Source organism: Onthophagus taurus, chromosome 10 (assembly GCF_036711975.1).
Source record: "Onthophagus taurus isolate NC chromosome 10, IU_Otau_3.0, whole genome shotgun sequence".
In the NCBI taxonomy this organism is placed as follows: Eukaryota; Metazoa; Arthropoda; class Insecta; order Coleoptera; family Scarabaeidae; genus Onthophagus; species Onthophagus taurus.
The window spans coordinates 7,597,488-7,606,558 of NC_091975.1; the positions used below are offsets into that span (position 1 = coordinate 7,597,488).

Consider the following 9,071-nt stretch of genomic DNA (forward strand, 5'->3'; position numbering starts at 1 on the left):
CCGTATTTATTGAAATTTAGGAATGAGACTTATTCTATATTAAAGCTCAAAGCTTTCTCTTTAATGTATAATAATTGTTGGGTTGGATTGGAAAAATATAGAGAAAAAAAATTTTGAGACAAAACTTACATTTTCGAATAACCTAAAAATGTTAAAAAGATGCTAATTTAAAAATTCCTGTAAGCCGTGTTTATTAAAATTAAGGAATGAAACTTATTTTAAATTAAAGCTCAAAGCTTTCTCTTTAAAATGATGTATAATAATTGTTGGGTTGGATTGGAAAAATATAGAGAAAAAAAAAGTTGAAATAAAACTTACATTTTCGTATAACCTAAGAGTATCAAAAAAGATGCTATTTTAAAAATTCCTGGAAACTGTATTTATTGAAGTTAAGGAATGAAACTTATTTTAAATTAAAGCTCAAAGTTTTCTCTTTAAAATGATGTATAATAATTGTTGGGTTGGATTGAAAAAATATTGACAAAAAACATGTTGAAACAAAACTTACATTTTCGTATAACCTAAGAATGCCAAAAAAGATGCAAATTTAAAAATTTCTGGAAGCCGTATTTATTGAAATTTAGGAATGAGACTTATTCTAAATTAAAGCACAAAGCTTTCCCTTTAATGTATAATAATTGTTGGGTTGGATTGGAAAAATATAGAGAAAAAAAATTTTTAAACAAAACTTACATTTTCGAATAACCTAAAAATGTTAAAAATATGCTAATTTAAAAATTCCTGTAAGCCGTATTTATTAAAATTAAGGAATGAAACTTATTTTAAATTAAAGCTCAAAGCTTTCTCTTTAAAATGATGTATAATAATTGTTGGGTTGGATTGGAAAAATATAGAGAAAAAAGAAGTTGAAATAAAACTTACATTTTCGTATAACCTAAGAGTATCAAAAAAGATGCTATTTTAAAAATTCCTGGAAACTGTATTTATTGAAGTTAAGGAATGAAACTTATTTTAAATTAAAGCTCAAAGTTTTCTCTTTAAAATGATGTATAATAATTGTTGGGTTGGATTGAAAAAATATTGACAAAAAACATGTTGAAACAAAACTTACATTTTCGTATAACCTAAGAATGCGAAAAAAGATGCTAATTTAAAAATTCCTGTAAGCCGTATTTATTAAAATTAAGGAATGAAACTTATTTTAAATTAAAGCTCAAAGCTTTCTCTTTAAAATGATGTATAATAATTGTTGGGTTGGATTGGAAAAATATAGAGAAAAAAGAAGTTGAAATAAAACTTACATTTTCGTATAACCTAAGAGTATCAAAAAAGATGCTATTTTAAAAATTCCTGGAAGCCGTATTTATTGAAGTTAAGGAATGAAACTTATTTTAAATTAAAGCTCAAAGTTTTCTCTTTAAAATGATGTATAATAATTGTTGGGTTGAATTGGAAAAATATTAAGAAAAAAATGTTGAAACAACACTTACATTTAAAAGAGTCAAAAAAGATGCTAATTTAAAAATTCTTAGAAACCATCTTTATTGAAATTAAGGAATGAGACTTATTTTAAATTTAAGCTCAATGTTTTCTTTTTAAAATAATCTGTAATAATCACACCTAATAACCATTTATCAAAGAAATACCTTCTTGAACAACAAAATTCAACAGCACCACTTTTTTATACAGATTATTTCTTGTATACACTTGTATAGTAGAAAGTACAGACAGTTCTAAATGCGCCGAATAGATAAATACATTTTAAAATGAGTGTTTAAAATTACCGGTACTTTAAAGTACCGTCGGGACACAAAGGGTTAATAAAGTAGAGTTTGGTTGTATAAAGTTCTATCTCAAGTTTTTCAATTCACTTAAATTTGCTAAAATATGTCACATAATAAATTTAATGAATGAAATAAACATATAAATTCTTTTACTTTCAATTCTAAGTATTTTGCAAACAATAAATAGTCTTCTGCAAGCAGTATTTAGTCTTCTGGCAGTAGTATCTAGTCTTTTGCAAGCTATAGGTAGGCTTCAGCAAGCAGTATCTACTCTTGTATTAGCAATACCTAGTCCTCCATCAGAATTTAGTCTTCTGGCAACATTATCTAGTTTTATGGAAGCAACAAGTTGTGTTTCACCACTTCTCTGCCGATTATAATGTCTGGATGTTAATGTAGTTTGATTTTTTGTAATAGTTCGTGGTTATATCTTGTCTAAATTCAAAAATTAATTAATTTTTTGAAAGGAGAAATTTCGTTTTCACCTAAAAAAGAAATCCAATTATAATCCACGCCCTAAAACCCCAATTTGAAAGAGGCCCCCTCAATTCAAGCGTCAACTAGACAACAGACAAATGGTAATTAATGAGAATACGAACGAAAACACGAAGATCGATCATTAATCATCGTTAGTGACCGGGTGCGAAAATCCGATGAGAAAAGAGACTACCGTGCGCGAGGCGTCAATATTCTATTCTCAAAAATTAATTAACCTGAATCCACCCCCGTGTTTTCGGCACCTTCCAGTGCCCCCCCGGTTTTGTTCTTCACGCTTATCGTTTAAAACGGATCTCAATCTGACCCTCTCAACTCGAATTGTTAATTACATTAATGAAACTGCGACACCAATAAATCATCCTGGAGCCGAAATGAAAACGATCTAGATAAGATAGGAGTCTTGTAACAACGCAACGAAGACTGACATGTTGACTGTTGGGAGTCTGGGTGTATTCAATTAACTAAGAGATTCAAACTCGCCTTTAAAGAACTTTATAGAACATTAAAAGGAACGTTGCAGAACAAAGGAGACGTCTGTTTTCGTGTTACAAAATCATCTTTGTAATTAATTGAAATCGTAAAACGACGAATTTTTGAATTACCATAGCAACAAAATTTTATTTATAGGATTTTTCCAGATGTTCAAAAAATGTTCTAAAAATAAACACCCTAAAATGTTGTGAATGAATGAATGAATGAATAATTACAGCAGCTTGCGCTTGGTGTCTGTTAGATTTATATTTTAAAAGCTAAATGAAGTTGTTTAAAAATAATTTTATATATTTAGTTAAGTTAAAATTAAGTTTTTTAAGGACGACGTGATCAGTTCAAAGGTTCAGGTACACATTGATTAGTTCATAGAAACGGCCGTGAGCGTCGCTACCATCCGGCGAAGAAGGAGCGTCATTATCCCCACGTGTACCTCGGGGAACCCCACTAATCATACAGCGAAAGTCGCGTTAAAGCGACCAATCGCCTCCGTTGGTTTGGGGGCCAGGGCGGTGCTAGCGCCTTTGACAAATTCGTGGGCCGGACATCTTTGACAGTTTCTTGACAGGTACAAAGCGATAGAGGAGGCGCTACCGTCGCCCGGCCCAAAATCGAATGGCACCCGAAAAGCGCCAAATTTAAAATTGACTCGATGGAAAACCTGATTGTAAAATTTTTCATAAACGTTTCTTAAAACTTAAATTTTATTTTTAAAGAATTAAAAAATTATTTTTAAACCACTTCGCATGAAAATAATTTTAGGTTTGTTGTGGTAATTTCGATCTAAGTGGATTCGGACGATATTATAATTGCGATGGGTTATTTTTTTTATGGGTATTACACCGAGCGATATGCATCTATTTAGTTATAACAACCAGTCATCAAATAATCATTAGGGCCGCATTATTTTCAATACTTGTTCCAAAAATCGTCATCATTTCCTTTTATTTTATTTCCCCTCGATCCAATTTCAAGAACTGGGGAGAAAAGAGAAAGTCCAAAGTGAAATGCGATCTTCCTGGATGATGGTAGGTGTTCATACTAAACACTTATTCGTCCATATATTCTAACGCGAAGCTTTTCCTTGCGTTCGAGCTTTCGCCGCCCGGATTGTTGAGACCACAAACAGCTTTCAAGGGTTGGTGAAGGGTGGTGAGACGATGAGGGGGGAATCCCCGACATAAATCAATAATATAACTTGCGACGCTCACGGCGTCGCGTCGTCTCTTCGTCCTTATTATTCCAACACGCGCGCCATCTATCCTATTTTCATGGAATATTCTTTATATATACATATATATAAAATCTTCATTTCATGGATTTTCTTTATGTACTTTTTATTAAATTTGTAGTTTCAATAACACTAAAAATTAAAAAAATATATATATAAAATTGTTGTATATGTATAAAATTTTGATTGTCCTCAATTATTTTGTCCACTTTTATTGTTTCTCTTATTTTTTCTATATAAATTAGGTCTATAAATAGAATAAATTCTTCTATTTGCAGTACCAAGTATTTTGAAAACAATAAGTAGTCTTCTATAAGCAGTATTTAGTCTCTTGGTAGCAAAAGTAGTCTTCTGCAAATAATATCTAGTCTTCTGGCAGTAGTATTTCGTGTTTTGCAAACTATAGGTAGGCTTCAGCAAGCATTATCCAGTCTTCTGTAGCAATATGTAGTCTTCTAAATCAATAAGTTATCTTTTGCAAGCTGCATCTACTCTGCTATTAGCAACACCTAGTCCTCCATCAGGATTTAGTCTTCTATATGTAGTATCTAGTCTTCTATATGCAGTATCAAGTCTTCTATATGCAGTATCAAGTCTTCTATATGCAGTATCTAGTCTTCCATATGCAGTATCTAGTCTTCTATATGCAGTATCTAGTCTTCTATTAGCAATATCCAACATTTAATCTTCTGGCAACATAGAATACACAGAATATTCCCTATATTCATGAGTTTTCTTTATGTATTTTTTATTTGTAGTTTCAATAACACTAAAAATTAAAAAAATATATATATAAAATTGTTGTATATGTATAAAATTTTGATTGTCCTCAATTATTTTGTCCACTTTTATTGTTTTTCTTATTTTCTTTATAAAAGTTAGGTATAAAAATAAAATAAATTCTTCTATTTGCAGTACCAAGTATTTTGCAAACAATAAGTAGTCTTCTGTAAGCAGTATTTAGTCTCTTAGTAGCAAAAGTAGTCTTCTGCAAATAATATCTAGTCTTCTGGCAGTAGTATCTCGTGTTTTGCAAACTATAGGTAGGCTTCAGCAAGCATTATCCAGTCTTCTGTAGCAATATGTAGTCTTCTAAATCAATAAGTTATCTTTTGCAAGCTGCATCTACTCTGCTATTAGCAACATCTAGTCCTCCATCAGGATTTAGTCTTCTATATGTAGTATCTAGTCTTCTATATGCAGTATCTAGTCTTCTATATGCAGTATCTAGTCTTCTATATGCAGTATCTAGTCTTCCATATGCAATATCTAGTCTTCTATTAGCAATATCCAGCATTTAATCTTCTGGCAACATAGAATACACAGAATATTCCCTATATTCATGAGTTTTCTTTATGTATTTTTTATTTGTAGTTTCAATAACACTAAAAATTAAAAAAATATATATATAAAATTATTGTATATGTATAAAATTTTGATTGTCCTCAATTATTTTGTCCACTTTTATTGTTTCTCTTATTTTTTCTATATAAATTAGGCCCATAAATAAAATAAATTCTTCTATTTGCAGTACCAAGTATTTTGCAAACAATAAGTAGTCTTCTGTAAGCAGTATTTAGTCTCTTGGTAGCAAAAGTAGTCTTCTGCAAATAATATCTAGTCTTCTGGCAGTAGTATCTCGTATTTTGCAAACTATAGGTAGGCTTCAACAAGCATTATCCAGTCTTCTGTAGCAATATGTAGTCTTCTAAATCAATAAGTTATCTTTTGCAAGCTGCATCTACTCTGCTATTAGCAACATCTAGTCCTCCATGAGGATTTAGTCTTCTATATGCAGTATCTAGTCTTCTATATGCAGTATCTAGTCTTCTATATGCAGTATCTAGTCTTCTATATGCAGTATCTAGTCTTCTATATGCAGTATCTAGTCTTCTATATGCAATATCTAGTCTTCTATTAGCAATATCCAGCATTTAATCTTCTGGCAACATAGAATACACAGAATATTCCCTATATTCATGAGTTTTCTTTATGTATTTTTTATTTGTAGTTTCAATAACACTAAAAATTAAAAAAATATATATATAAAATTGTTGTATATGTATAAAATTTTGATTGTCCTCAATTATTTTGTCCACTTTTATTGTTTCTCTTATTTTTTCTATATAAATTAGGCCCATAAATAAAATAAATTCTTCTATTTGCAGTACCAAGTATTTTGCAAACAATAAGTAGTCTTCTGTAAGCAGTATTTAGTCTCTTGGTAGCAAAAGTAGTCTTCTGCAAATAATATCTAGTCTTCTGGCAGTAGTATCTCGTGTTTTGCAAACTATAGGTAGGCTTCAGCAAGCATTATCCAGTCTTCTGTAGCAATATGTAGTCTTCTAAATCAATAAGTTATCTTTTGCAAGCTGCATCTACTCTGCTATTAGCAACATCTAGTCCTCCATGAGGATTTAGTCTTCTATATGCAGTATCTAGTCTTCTATATGCAGTATCTAGTCTTCTATATGCAGTATCTAGTCTTCTATATGCAGTATCTAGTCTTCTATATGCAGTATCTAGTCTTCTATATGCAGTATCTAGTCTTCTATATGCAATATCTAGTCTTCTATATGCAATATCTAGTCTTCTATTAGCAATATCCAGCATTTAATCTTCTGGCAACATAGAATACACAGAATATTCCCTATATTCATGAGTTTTCTTTATGTATTTTTTATTTGTAGTTTCAATAACACTAAAAATTAAAAAAATATATATATAAAATTGTTGTATATGTATAAAATTTTGATTGTCCTCAATTATTTTGTCCACTTTTATTGTTTCTCTTATTTTTTCTATATAAATTAGGTCCATAAATAAAATAAATTCTTAAAGTCTTCTGGCAGTAGTATCTCGTGTTTTGCAAACTATAGGTAGGCTTCAGCAAGCATTATCCAGTCTTCTGTAGCAATATGTAGTCTTCTAAATCAATAAGTTATCTTTTGCAAGCTGCATCTACTCTGCTATTAGCAACATCTAGTCCTCCATCAGGATTTAGTCTTCTATATGCAATATCTAGTCTTCTATATGCAGTATCTAGTCTTCTATTAGCAATATCCAGCATTTAATCTTCTGGCAACATAGAATACACAGAATATGTAGTCTTCTAAATCAATAAGTTATCTTTTGCAAGCTGCATCTACTCTGCTATTAGCAACATCTAGTCCTCCATCAGGATTTAGTCTTCTATATGCAATATCTAGTCTTCTATATGCAGTATCTAGTCTTCTATTAGCAATATCCAGCATTTAATCTTCTGGCAACATAGAATACACAGAATATGTAGTCTTCTAAATCAATAAGTTATCTTTTGCAAGCTGCATCTACTCTGCTATTAGCAACATCTAGTCCTCCATCAGGATTTAGTCTTCTATATGCAATATCTAGTCTTCTATATGCAGTATCTAGTCTTCTATTAGCAATATCCAGCATTTAATCTTCTGGCAACATAAAATACACAGAATATGTAGTCTTCTAAATCAATAAGTTATCTTTTGCAAGCTGCATCTACTCTGCTATTAGCAACACCTAGTCCTCCATCAGGATTTAGTCTTCTATATGCAGTATCTAGTCTTCTATATGCAGTATCTAGTCTTCTATTAGCAATATCCAGCATTTAATCTTCTGGCAACATAGAATACACAGAATAGTCCCTATATTCATGAGTTTTCTTTATGTATTTTTTATTTGTAGTTTCAATAACACTAAAAATTAAAAAAAAAAAAATATAATTGTTATATAACATATAAAATTTTTGAGTTTATATATGATTGAAAGCTTAACATTGTATTATTATACAACAATGAGGGTGTTACGGATGGAAAATAGTGTAATTTATGCGTTTCTCTGTTAACGGACACCTTTCGAAAGGTTTGCCAACAAAAATCGGAACGTTTCTAAAATTAAATCTCGCGACTTAGTCCAGATCGTTTATGAAAATAGTTCGAAACATATTCACCTTCCTTCTCCTGGTCCTATTTTGAGTCAATTCCTGCTCGAGTCCCCTTTTCTTTCTTATACTAAAAGATCTCATAATGTTAACCTAAAAAGAAAAAATAAAAAAAAATAAATTTTTGATCAATGCCATAATCTTAACTCACTTGTGTCTATGGTGGTTGAACTCGCGTTGTATCAACTACTTGAATCAGGAGTTATGGGCAATAACAAGTGGCCTCTTAAAGTAATCTCCCAGTAAATCATCCTCCGAACCTGAGGGGAGGGAGGGGAATCAGCGTTTCTCTTTGTCGCACCCATTCTTTTCAAAGGGGGGCGAAAAGTACGAAATGAAAGAGAAGGCGAAAAAGGTGGTAAACGCATCTTCGTCGTCGTCAAGAGATGTGAACACAACGGTGATTTAAAGGTCTCTTCTTTTTCGACCGTTTAACCACCGTGTTTACAAGGTGCTTAAAGAATTATTATGTTTTGAATTTAGTAATAGGGGATGAAAAATTTTTTTTTGTGGAATTTGCTTTTTCTGGTTGTTTTGTATCGGACGTCGATCCATTTGGATTATTAGTGCCGGGGGTTTTTCAAGGGGGATAAAGAGGGCCCCATCGGACGGACGTCGAGCGCGGAATCGATAAATCAACGTGTCAAAAGTGGAAACTAAGGCGTGGCTACACTCGGGCATGTTAACCAATAATAAAGTGTACGCCGTGGGGCCATCTTGTCAAACTATTTTTTGGTAAAAAGAGGATGCCATTAAAATGATTTTCAAATGAATTAATTGATTACAGAATTTGTTCAAAATGTCGAGTATCTCTAATTTAAATTAAGTTTTATTTCTACCATAAGGGTTTTTTATTTCACTTAGTAATGCATAAACAATTACAGAAATTTTGGCAAAATAGGTCAAAAACACTGATCAAGTTACTAACGATTTATAATAACGTTGGCAAAATGTTTATTAATAGAGCAGAACAAAAACCACTAACAAGAAAATTTCTGCAAAAACACTGACACAAAAATTTCTGCAAAAAGACATGAACACCAACACTGACATAAAACTTTATGCAGAAAGATGAGAATATTGATGTTGGCAAAAATGTTAGAAGCAAGAAAAGAACAAAAACTCTGAGATTTCTGTACAAAGATTTTCTGCA

General features: G+C 31.2%; 1 long non-coding RNA gene across 1 annotated transcript; it reads right to left on the bottom strand.

The window, feature by feature from the left end:
- Nucleotides 1-6,505: 6,505 nt before the first annotated feature.
- Nucleotides 6,506-8,686, bottom strand: LOC139431541 (uncharacterized). Its single transcript, XR_011641621.1, has 3 exons — nt 8,070-8,686; nt 7,928-8,011; nt 6,506-7,673 (listed from the first exon to the last, which is right to left on the bottom strand). It is a non-coding gene; the product is annotated as an uncharacterized lncRNA (long non-coding RNA).
- Between the last annotated feature and the right edge of the window lie 385 nt (nt 8,687-9,071).